This window comes from Lontra canadensis, unplaced genomic scaffold (assembly GCF_010015895.1).
Source record: "Lontra canadensis isolate GAN:19392208 unplaced genomic scaffold, GSC_riverotter_1.0 scaffold36, whole genome shotgun sequence".
In the NCBI taxonomy this organism is placed as follows: Eukaryota; Metazoa; Chordata; class Mammalia; order Carnivora; family Mustelidae; genus Lontra; species Lontra canadensis.
The window spans coordinates 9,391,817-9,403,220 of NW_022631030.1; the positions used below are offsets into that span (position 1 = coordinate 9,391,817).

General features: G+C 42.1%; 1 protein-coding gene across 2 annotated transcripts in view; it reads right to left on the reverse strand.

The window, feature by feature from the left end:
- TMEM218 (transmembrane protein 218) overlaps nt 1-9,996 on the reverse strand; it is a 23,885-nt gene extending 13,889 nt beyond the window's left edge. For both annotated transcript variants that reach the window (XR_004383955.1, XM_032868836.1), the window contains exon 1: nt 9,798-9,996. The gene's annotated coding sequence lies outside the window, so the exon portion shown is untranslated. The remainder of the gene's footprint in view (nt 1-9,797) is intronic.
- Between the last annotated feature and the right edge of the window lie 1,408 nt (nt 9,997-11,404).

Genomic DNA, 11,404 nt, shown 5'->3' on the forward strand with positions numbered 1-11,404 from the left:
TCCTTGCTCAGTGAGAAGCCTGCTTCTCCCTCTGCCTGCTGCTCCCCCTGCTTGTGCTCCCTTGCTATTTCTCTGACAGATAAATGAATAAAATCTTAGGAAGGGAGGGAGGGAGGGAGGAAGGGAAGGAAAGAAAAGAAAAGAAAGACCCAGACAATCACAAGACAGAAATGTCCCCCTGTGTCGTTGAGATTTTCTTCACCAAAGGAAGCAAACTCCTAAGCCCTTGAAGAAGACAAGGACGATGAAGAAGAAAGGAGCCTCACTCTATTCGAGCATTCACGGAGTGCTAAGTATCTTACAAATACATTTCATTTAATCACGGCCGCAGGTGTCTGAAGTAGGTCTTACTACAGCCGTGTCACAGAACACGTAAATGAGGCATCATGCGAAGGGCTATGTATTCACAAACCAGTGGCTTACAATAGAACGGTATCCTCTCACGGTACTGGAGGCCAGAAATCTGAAATCAAGGGGCCTGCCAGGTTGGGCTGCCTCTAGAGACTCTACAGGACAATGCTTCCGGCATCTTCCAGCATCTGGAGGGCCGGGCACTGCTTGGCTTGCAGCTGCATAGTTCCAGTTTCTGTTTCTGTCTTTCCATGGCCTTCTCCTTTGTGTCTCTGTCACTTCCTCTTCTGTCTTTTATGAGGACACTTGTAGTGGACTTAGGGTCCACCCAAAGAATCTGGTTTGATCTCCTCTCAAGATCCTCAGTTATGTCTGCAAAGACCCTCCTTCTCCATCAGGTCATGCTCCCAGGTTCCAGGGATTAGGATGTGGGCACGATCTTTTGAGGAGCCATCACTCAGTGGGCAACCCACTCCACTGAGTCTAGAGCACGCCCCCTGATTTTCCACTTCAGTATCAGAGACAAATCTTAAGCAAATAAATTCCACCTCAGTTCATGGTTTTCTTTACCATGATGGTTTCAATACCACAAAAATTATTATCTATGAGAAGTTCTGTCATAAAGACATTGGAAAGTTTGGAAAGGAAGCCCTGGGCATAAACTGCCAAACAAACAAACATTTATTCAACCAACATCTATTCTGTGCCACAGTCTGGGGATCACAAGGGCAGATAAGATGTATCTTCTGACAGAAGCTGCAGGCCCACTGGGGAACACTGTCATGTAAACAGCTATCCACGCTGCACTCTGATAAGGAGACAACATACAAAGTGGGACAAAGTGGGAGCTGAGGCAGCGCAAAAGGAGAAGGGCCTCAATGAGGAGGTGACTTCCCATAGGCCCATTTGGGAAAGAATCCATGTGGTAAGATGACAGGTACGGGGAGGGGTAGGCCGAGAGAGGAGTGGCAGCAGGTGGGCTGGGCTCTCACTTGCTTCTCTAACCTATCTGGGGTGCCCCCCCATTAGAACGCATGGTATTACCCCAATAACTCTAAAGTGGCAAGAGTTTCCCCACCGCTGGGTCCCTGTACTTGCTGTTTCCACTGCCTGGAATTAATCCACAAGCACCACGAACCTTCCACTATTTGTGGGGCTGGCTTCTCCTCATCTGTCTGATCTCGGCTTTAAATGTGACTTCCTCAGAAAGGTCTTCCCTGATGGCTCTGGTTAAAGGAACACCCGGAACAATTGCCCTCCATCATTCCTTATTTCCTTCAGGGTCCATTTCACAAACTGTAGTTCACTTTTTAACTTACTTTCTATGTCTCCAACCAGGATAGCAAACTCCAAGAGGGCAGAGATTTTATATCTTGCTCCCCACAGTATCCCCAGTTCTTACCACAGGTATAATAAGCAAGAAATATTCATTGGATGAATAAATGAAGCAGTGCTAACAAATCCACAGAAATCGAGTGAAGGGCTGATACGATCATATTTAACTTTAGCAAGAGGATTGTAACTTCTGGCCAATATGCTGGACAGCCCTAACACAGGAAGTACCTCGCACGACAGTGGACACATAGAAATGCTTCGTAAAATTGCACAAAAAGAACTCAATACACAGCAGAGCTCGGGAGCAATAATGGAAAATCCTTAAGTGTCATAAATGAAAGCACATATCAAAATCTGAGTGGTGAGCAGGAGCTGAGCCCAAAGGTCTACAGGGTTACTGAAACCAGCCGCAGACCCCTGGAGTGGTCCCTCCTGGACAGATGAGGTCTCAGACCTACAACACAGAGAACCGAATAGAGAACAAGGCATAAAGATAAGCCCAGAAAGGGCTCACTTGTCTTTGAAACAGGGACTAGAACATTTGCTACTGACTCTGTTGGAAGAAAGTTGGCCAAGTACCTCAGGCTGTGAGTGAAAAACAGACTAACCTAAGAGAAATCTGAATCCCAAGCCAACACCACATGCCAGTGTGGGGTTCAAATCATACTACCAAAGTGGTATGGGAATCTTGAGAAGGAAGATTTACATAAAACCAGTCTCAAAGTAAGAAACTCGTGGGATCCTGGCAGAGACAACTGAAACCTCTTGGTAGGGATGCCACACAAGTCAGCGGGCAAGGCTCCCACTAGAGTGGGTATAAAATAAATTTGTTTTTAGACATAAAAGGAGTGAAATGGCTGTCATAGCTATACTTTAGCAAGAATGAAAATGAACCAAGAAAGAAGGCATGAGATGTAAGGAGGGACGGTAAGAAAAATACTGGGTAATATTAGTAGTAAAGACTTCGGTAATGATAAGAAGGGCTAATTGTTTGAGGAGTTAAAAACAAGGAAGAACAATAGCAACACAATATGGATATGTCTCCTCAGGCAAGGGAACCAAAAGCAAAAATAAACTATTAGGACTCCACCAAAATAAAAAGGTTTTGCACAACCCAGGAAACTACCAACAAAACAAGAAGGCAACCGACTGAATGGGAAAAGATATTTGCAAATGGTATTTTCCATAAGGGGTTAATACCCAAAATACATAAAGAACTTCTACAACTCAACACCAAAAACGAATCTGATGAAAAAATGGGTAGAAGTTCTGAAGAAACATTTTTCCAAAGATATCCAGATGACCAACAGACACGTAAAAAGATGCTCAACATCACTCATTATCAGGGAAATGCAAATCAAAATCACAATGAGATATTACACTAGTCAGAATGGCTAGACAAGAAAGAGACAAGAAAGAACAAGTGTTGGTGAGGATGTGGAGAAAAGGAACCTTCATACACTACTGGTGGAACGTAAATTGGTACAACCACTTGAAAAACAGTATGGAGGTTCCTCAAAAAATTAAAAATAGAAATACGATATGATTCAGTGATTCCACTACTGGGAATTTACCCAAAGAAAATGGGAACACTAATCTGAGCAGCCTATGTTTATTGCAGCATTATTTACACTAGCCAAGATATGGAAGCAACCTAAGTGTCCATGGATGGAAGAATGGATAAAGATAAGGTAGCTAAAGAGGATTAAAAGGTACAAACTTCCAGTTACAAAATAAGTCACAGAGATTCAATGTGTTGTACACCTGAAACTAATATAACACTGTATGCCAATTATACTTTAATAATAAAGAAAATAAAAACAAGGAAGAGCTGAAATATTTGTCAACAATTATGTGGAAGATGAGAAAGGACAGTTCCAAGTGAAATTATTGGTTATTATTTCGCTCTGGAAGAGATGCCAGTTAATGATTACCTATAGGCTTTGTTAAACTAAATCTGCATGTTAAAAAACATATAGGTGAACACCAAATAAAAGAAATAGGGTAAATAACTTCCACACTATTAGCGTGAAAAAAATAAAGGAAGAGGGCAGAAGGCAAGAGGGGAGAGAAACAAAGAAAAAGCAAGGAATATAGAAAATACAACACAAGATTGTAAAATAAACCCAAATATAACAGTCATCATAGTAAACACACATGATTATTCTCGAATATTGAAGGGGATTTTCATACTGGATGTTGTTTAAACCAGCTCTCTGCATGGAAAGAATAATGAGAGAGATACTGAAAAAAGGCAACTGATAAGCAAACTGAAATACAAATAAAACAAACACAAGGGGGAAAGGGGAAGATGGGAGGATGTTGTCCAACAGATACAGAGTTTCAGTTTTGTAAAATGAAAAAGTTCCAGAGATCCCTTGCACAACAATGCGAATATCCTTAAGACTACTTAACCAAACATTTAACGTGGTTAAGATGATGAATTCAAGGTATGTGTGTTTTACCACAATTAAAAAAAACCCAAACCAAACAAAATAAAATCTGGTGAAGCAATATTAGTATCAAACAAAATAGAATGGAAAGCTTTGAAAGGTATTAAGAGTGACAGTCCCTAACAGGAAAACTGAACAACAGCAAAACCCCAAAAAAACCAACTCAGGACAAATATAAACCCAAGACAAAATTTTAAAATATGTAAAGTCAAAAGGAATCACTGTAATAAATGAACAAACCCACAAATTTAGTGGAGATTTTAATATACCTCTTTCAGAAACTTAAAGTGAATATATGAATGGCCAATAAAGATATGAAAGGTGCTCAACTTCATTAGTCATCAGGAAACTGAAATGAAAACCACCCTGCAGTACCTCTAGATACCCACCAGAATGTCCACGAAGGTATAAACTTCCAGTTATAAAATAAGTATGTCAGAGAGATTCTATATGTTGTACACCTGAAACTGTATGTCAATTACACTTCAAAAATTAAAACAAAATAAGGAAGAGTGAAAACATTTGTCAACAGTTACATGGAAGATGAGAAAGGGCAGTTCAAAGTTAAATTCTTGGTTATTATTTTGCTCTGAAGAAGGTAACACCACCAAGTGTTGTCAAAGATATGGGGTAAATGGCACCCTGATTCAAAGAAACCAAACGTCAAAAACCTTTCATGAGGCAACTGGGGAACTCTGAACAGTATTTGCATATTGGATAGTATTAGGGAATTATTATTTTGTTTTATATGTGAAGATATTGGGGTGTCTGGGTGGGTTAAGTGGCTGACTTTCGGTTTCGGCTCTGGTCATGATCTCAGGATTATGAGATCAAGCCCCAGGTTCCACTCTAAGCTCCGCTCAGAATCTTGCCTGTCCTTTTCCCAATGTTCCTCCCCTCACTCATGCTCATCCACATGCACTTTCTCTCTGTCTCCCCCAAATGAGTAAAATCTTAAAAAAAAAAAATGTGATGACACCGCGGTTACACTGCTAAAAGATTACAACATACATATAGACATGCACAGACATACCACCGATAATATATGTCCCGGAACCTCAGGATTATCCAGGGAAAGGTGAAGGGGGTTAACATGAAATAGGACTGGTCATGCAATAACTGTTGAAGCTGGATCATGAGTACATGAGTGTTTGCTATACTATTTTTTACACTTTTGAATGTATTTGAAACTTTCATAGTAGAAAGATGTGTGTATTTCTGTGTATAAGTAGGAATAAATACAAAGAAAGGTGTGTTAAGATTTTTACAGCAAAAATTGCTAAACTTTATTCAAAGGTATTAAAAATATTTTATTTATTTATTTATCTATTTATCTATCTATCTGCCTATGAGAGAGAGAGAGAGAGAACTCGCAAGGGGGTAGGGAGAGGGACAACAGACCTTGTGCTGAGTGAGGAGGTCAAGGCAGGGCTTGATCTCATGACCCTGAGATCATGACCGGAGCCAAAACCATGAGTCGGACACTCAACTGACTGAGCCTCCGAGGCACCCCCAAAGCTATTTTTCTTTAAATGCCTGAATAGAATAACCAGAGTAGAGAAATAACCAACATTCCTGGACGGGACGGTTCAATAATAAAAGATCTCAAAATCAATTCAATGCAATTCTAACCAATATCTCAAAATAGTTTTTTGTGGAGCTCATGGAACTTGAAAACGTATCCCAAATTCATATGCAAGAGCAAAAGCCCAAGAATAGCGAAAACAATTTTGAGAACTAGGAGGGAGACTTGCCTTTCTTGTTACCAACTGCCGCAAGACACATTATAAAACCAAGGTAATTAAAACAGTGTGATATGGCATAAAGACACATGGATCAGTGGAATAAAATAGAGAGCCCAGGAACAGATCCATGCATTTATGAAAACTTGGTACAGGACAGAGTTGGTTCTGATTCAGCAGGTAAAGGATTTCATGGATGGTGTTGGGACAAATGATTATCCAATCAGAAAGCAGTCATACTTGACCTCTACTTTATGTCATATACAAGCCAATTTTAAATGGAAAGTAATTCATAATAAAACAGCATATGTTTAAATATACAAATGTTCAGGCTGACTACACCAGAATATATAATGAAGTACAGCAGTCAGATGCTTGCACCTAAACTTAGAATCCTCATGAGCGTAAAGCTACAAATGCGGGCCCATGCAGGTGTGCTGTATGGCAACTCAAATACCACGAGCTGGGCTGCCTTCAGCTCTATGATTTTCTCAAGTGATGAACAACTCTTGTGAAAGTTCCAAAACACAAGTAAGTATAATTTCCCCTTGATTTACATTTGAGTTGCATTCCTGGAAATTTTACTATGTCACACTGTGCCAAAGAATACATTATGTTTATATGAAAAATGGAGTTAGGTTCTAGGCTGAGATTGGAAATGAGGATCCTGTGGGACACTCGAAAATGGTGCAGGATGCAGGACAATTCTTCACGGCAGCCTAGCATCCCCAGCCCTGCTCCGTAAACCCCAGTAGGGTCTCCAAATCACAATAATAACCAAATGTGCTCTCACAAATTCCAAAATGACCGACAGGGTGGTACCATCCCCTTGGAGAACAAACACTCTAGAAAAACTCTTGCATAAAGAGACATGTACAAGGATGTTCACTGCAGTTTTTTTTCAAAAGAGCAAAACATCTGAAAAAAACCTAAAGGTCTATCAATAAGGGAATGGATACAATATTATATACTCATTATGAACACTTAAAATGAACTTGGCTATCTATATTGATATGAATGTTATCTCCAAAACAATGTTGAGTGATAAAAGCAAATTACAAAATGAAGCCTACAGTGTGATACCACTTGTATTTTCAAAATTAAGAAAGTAATAAAAGTAACCGATTGTGCCACTCAGTGGTGCAAATAAGCATCTGATTCTTGGTTTCAGCTCACATTGTGATCTCAGGGTCATGAGATCAAGTTCTGTGTAGGGCTCTTACTCAGCATTCTCTGCTCAGCGTGGAGTCTGCTTAAGTTTCTCTCTCGCCCTCCCTCTGCCTCCTTCCCCGCCCTGCACTCTCTCACACAAGCTCTCTCTCTAATATAAATAAATCTTTAAAAATTGACATATTGTTTACAAAATGCATATATATTGTACAAATATAAACACATCGGCATGGGGCACCTGGGGGGGCTCAGTGGGTTAAAGCCTCTGCCTTTGGCTCAGGTCATGATCCCAGGGTCCTGGGATCGAGCCCTGTATCGGGCTCTCTGCTCGGCAGGGAGCCTGCTTCCTCCTCTCTCTCTGCCTGCCTCTCTGCCTACTTGTGATCTCTGTCTGTCAAATAAATAAAATCTTAAAAAAAAAAATACATGGGCATGAACGATGCACAACAATTTCCGAAGGAAAGCAAATGGGGCTAGAAAAGAGAACAGAAGGATCTTAATTAAATCAGTGATGTTTTTTGTTTCTTTAAAAGAAAAAACTTGAGCAGATGTGCCAAAATGTTCATGTTTGTTAAGCTAGTTAGTAGGGCATAGGTATCTGTTATACTAGCCAATGTAATAGTCTCAATTTCTGAAATTCTTCAGAGAATTCTTAATTTTTAAAGAGGTAGCTGGAGGCTCAGTGCATATGAATCGAGATCAGAGACCAGACTGAGGACCAGTAGGGGACTCTCTGGATAAGGGATGATGAGGGTCTGGCCTTCTGTCTTAGCTGTGGAAATGGAAAGGAGTCAAGGGAAAAGGTATTAGAGATGACTCAGGTTTCCTGCTTAGTTGACTGTGCTGATGGCACTACCCTAACAAGATAACTAGTCAAGTTTAATTGCTGATGTTTGGGATAAATTATAGAAATAACTTGTAAAACTTGGACCAACTCTAACACCTAGAAACAAGGCAAGTGATGGTTGAAGTTGGTACCATTAGAAACAAGGCCCTTCAATCCCCCATGGAATATTAAAGGTTCATGAGACACTGGGAATCCGTATGTGGAATGGCTTTAAAGTAATGAGACAACTATCCCCAAGCTCTTCTAAGAATGCGGTTCATCACTTTATAACCAAACTGTGTACATTTTCTGGCTAAGCATGGAAAGAGAAGCCTGAATATAGTATAGAGTGCTGCTGTGGGAAAGATGTGAACATCTGGTCATTTTATCTTGTTAATTCTGTGTGGGAATAATACTAACGATTATTTCTCATAGTGGAATAGCTAAATTATTGAGTAAATAATTGATTAATTATTGAGTAATTATTGAGCTAAATTATTGAGTAAATTATTGAGTAAATAAATATGATTAAAAAATTAAAACAATGATGTTTTGGATTCGTATCTGGGACTTTTTCAAACCTTCTTTGAGAACAGATGGTTTAGCCAACTTGCTTTCCAGAGTAAGTCCACTTAAGTCTGTGGTATTTAAAGCAGGTGGACTAGAGTCAGAATAAAGTAATGTCTCCATTTGAACACCCTGTTTAGTAGCTGACGACCAGAGCAACCCCAGGGCCAATTTCCCCCCTCTGTGCTCCTACTGTGAGGTCTTTCTTAGGAAAGAGATCGTCCCAAACTTTTAGAGGTCTGTATAGTGCACTGCTCATTCATTTATTGTTAGTTCTATATACCCTTTCTCACAGCTCTCAGAGAAAACTGAAAGAGGCATACATTCATGCATACAGCCCAGTAGATTAAAAATAAACTGCTCGCCATGGCTGTCCATCATGTGTGAGTATACTAATGGTCATTAGGAGATGACTTACAGTCAGGTACAAATGTGGATTCCGTGGAGGGTAAGTTGGTCCTAGTGGAGCTGGTGGTGGGAGCTAGATATCTAACCCATTCCTACATTTTCAGACTCAAGGCCTTGAAGGCAGCAGAAAACAGAGATTACAGGAATGAATGGCCCTTCTTCAGGATTCCTTTCCACTTTCCTTTATAACCATTCCAAACCTTCAAATATAATGGGGTGGGAGGGGAATATCACACATACATTTTTCTACAGTAAACATTTCACTACGGTTTGAATTTTAATGTACTAGGATAATGCTTCTACCTTTGTAATTAAGTAAAATGCAAGCCTGGGAGAAATCAATCGTGGAGCTACCTAAATGCCATCGATGTGGCATCAGGTCCTAACGCACTGCGAGAAAAGGGGGATCCGTGGATCCAGACACGTCCTTCCACCCACTTTCCTGGGCGGCGTGCGGGCCGTCTGGAAGCTACCTCCCCAGGCGCTCCCCGGACAGCAGCACTCCAGCGCTGGAGTCAGCACCCCAGAACTGGGGCTCTAGCGTCTCTCCCAGCCCTGCGGCTCGTTCAAACTGGCGGCAGGAAAACGTCGCCCCCAGGTCTCATCAGAATGTTCGCCGGGCTACCTCGCAGTAACTGGAGAGACTACGGTCTCGGTCATAAGGTATTTGAATCAGACACTGACATTTCACTTTCTTAGGAGCACGACAAAGAAAGCATCTCTTCTTTCTCAGCCCCAATTAAGTGTTTATTAGCCGCAGGCCTTGGGAGCAGGTCGGCGGTAAGGGTGGTCTGAGGGTCCGCGCAGAGCCATCCGCCCGCGGCATCTTCTAGCCTTCTCAGCCCCAGCCCCCGCCATTCTCCCTTCGCTGCAGCACCCCACGCCCCCGCAACTTTCCTCGCCTCCCCCTCACCTGGCCCTCCCTCTCCCAGGTCCCCTACTCACACCTCACTGTCCGGCCCGTTCCAGCCCACAGGGGCTTCGGTCTACTTTTGACGAATCACGAGTGGGCTTTCATCCAGGTGATTCCAGATTCGCTAATCAGCGCCGCTCTTTCAACGCCCAGCTTTCTTCTCATTTGCTTACAACAGCAGCGCCTCCAGGCAACGCTGAGCGTGGTGGGTGGGCACGTCGCACTCCGTTACGCCCTCCGATTGGTGGGTGCTATTGGACCCGAGACCGGCCTCAAGTTCGATTGGATCGAGGCAGTCCTGGCTCCGCCTCCCGTCCCACCCTGTTGTCAATCACGCCACCTTTTAGGTAACCCACGGAACTATTGGTCAGTCTAGCGTGGGGGCGGGTTGTTAGGCGGCTCTCCCGGCCTCCCTCGCTGTTACTATGGAGACTGCAGCGAGGCTGTGAAGCGAAGGAAGGCAACACCTTCGCCTAGTCTCGAAGTCTGAGATTTGTGCAGAGGTTTAGACGTCAATGTCTGTTTCGGAGTCTGATGGACATCTCAGTCCCCGACCCACTGGTTTGGGTGAATGGTGGGACTCCAGGGGCAAGTCAGGTTAGGCCTCAGAGAGGTGAGGTCAGGCCCTGACATTGAGGGTCCCCAAAACCTCCCACCCCATCCCACCCCCGGACGGAACCGAATCCGAAGCACAAGTTGTATGTACCAGCGTCATATTTTCGTTTATCCTTGCCTCGCCTTATTTTATTTGGAGCTGTTCTTCCGTTAGCCTTAGGAAGTAGACTGTGGCAAGAATGATTCTTCTCACGCGACAGACTGAAGAAGCGAGGCCAGGGTCCATCAAGTAAATCAGTAGCCACACCTCCAGGCGGCTGGAACTGGTCCATGCCTTAGCCGACTGCTGTTACCTAACTGCAAACTAAAGCTCGCCGTGATTTTGTTCCAAAGCTTTGTATGGCCCGTTAGACCAAAATATCCATAAATCAGGCCAACCAATGGAAATAGGACAGAGGATACACGCTCCACGGCTGAATCAGGAAGGGAAAACAGACAACACTCAAAATAAACAATACCAAATTTGAGAACTTCAGTACTTGCATCTTTGACCTTAGACAACATTCTGAAATATCACGAAGCAAACTATTCAGTCCTGCAACACTGAAGCTCTGATTTAGAGAATTCAGCTCCTGCGTCATAGCTTTATGGGTAAAATGGAAGAAGATGGTTGAATTCCATTAAATGTAAGTCTCAAATTTACTTTTAAGGTTTCATTTGCAGTCATATGTCCTAACAAACTACTTCTTATGTGTTTAACAACTGAACCACTTGGCCCAATGCAGACCTCTGAGGTTAAGAAAGCCATTATTTTGATGAATTCATTTCATTGGAATCGAGTGTTAACTGTGTTTAAGCACTGGTAGAGACTATAAGGATACAGAAAATACTGTGTGATTCCTGTGATTACTTAGTAAGCTATGGTTTGTTACTGCCAACAGCATATGAAACAATTAGGAAATACGTTAAGGCAAGAGATAATATGAGCCAAACTTAATTGCCCTCAATAATAATAATAATAATAATAATAACACTTCATATTTGCAGAGCATTTTGTAGTTTTCAGAGCACTTCTTCACTCATA